A 444-nucleotide genomic window follows, 5' to 3' on the forward strand; every position below is an offset into this window, starting at 1 on the left:
GTTCAGCCTTCGCGCGCCTCCTGCGCGCTCTCTCCTCCCCCTGTCCACATGGGGTCTGGTCGCTTTACTCGCGCATCTCCCTCTCGTTACTGAGTGGCCCTTTTTTTCTGCCGGTCTTCGACCCTGTACCTCTTCTCTCCCGCCCTTCGTGGGCTTTCTTCCCGCTCCCTTGACTCCCCTCCACTTCCCCTCACTTCATCGACAGCCTGGGGAGCTCAGCAGGCACACACTGCACGCCAGAGAGCGATTTCATCCGAAGGCAAAGTGGACGTGCCATGTATGTTTGCCGAAGTTGCCGTCTGCCTGCCTGAGGACAGGGCAGGTGGGGTCGGGGCAAAACAGAGCGGGGCCGGGGGCACCTTTACCCACCGCGGGCCACCGACCCACGGAGCTGCGTAGTGGGCAGAACCAAAGACCCTGAGCTACCAGGGAGGGGGTGGCCGG

Source organism: Phoca vitulina, unplaced genomic scaffold (assembly GCF_004348235.1).
Source record: "Phoca vitulina isolate PV1807 unplaced genomic scaffold, GSC_HSeal_1.0 scaffold6, whole genome shotgun sequence".
In the NCBI taxonomy this organism is placed as follows: Eukaryota; Metazoa; Chordata; class Mammalia; order Carnivora; family Phocidae; genus Phoca; species Phoca vitulina.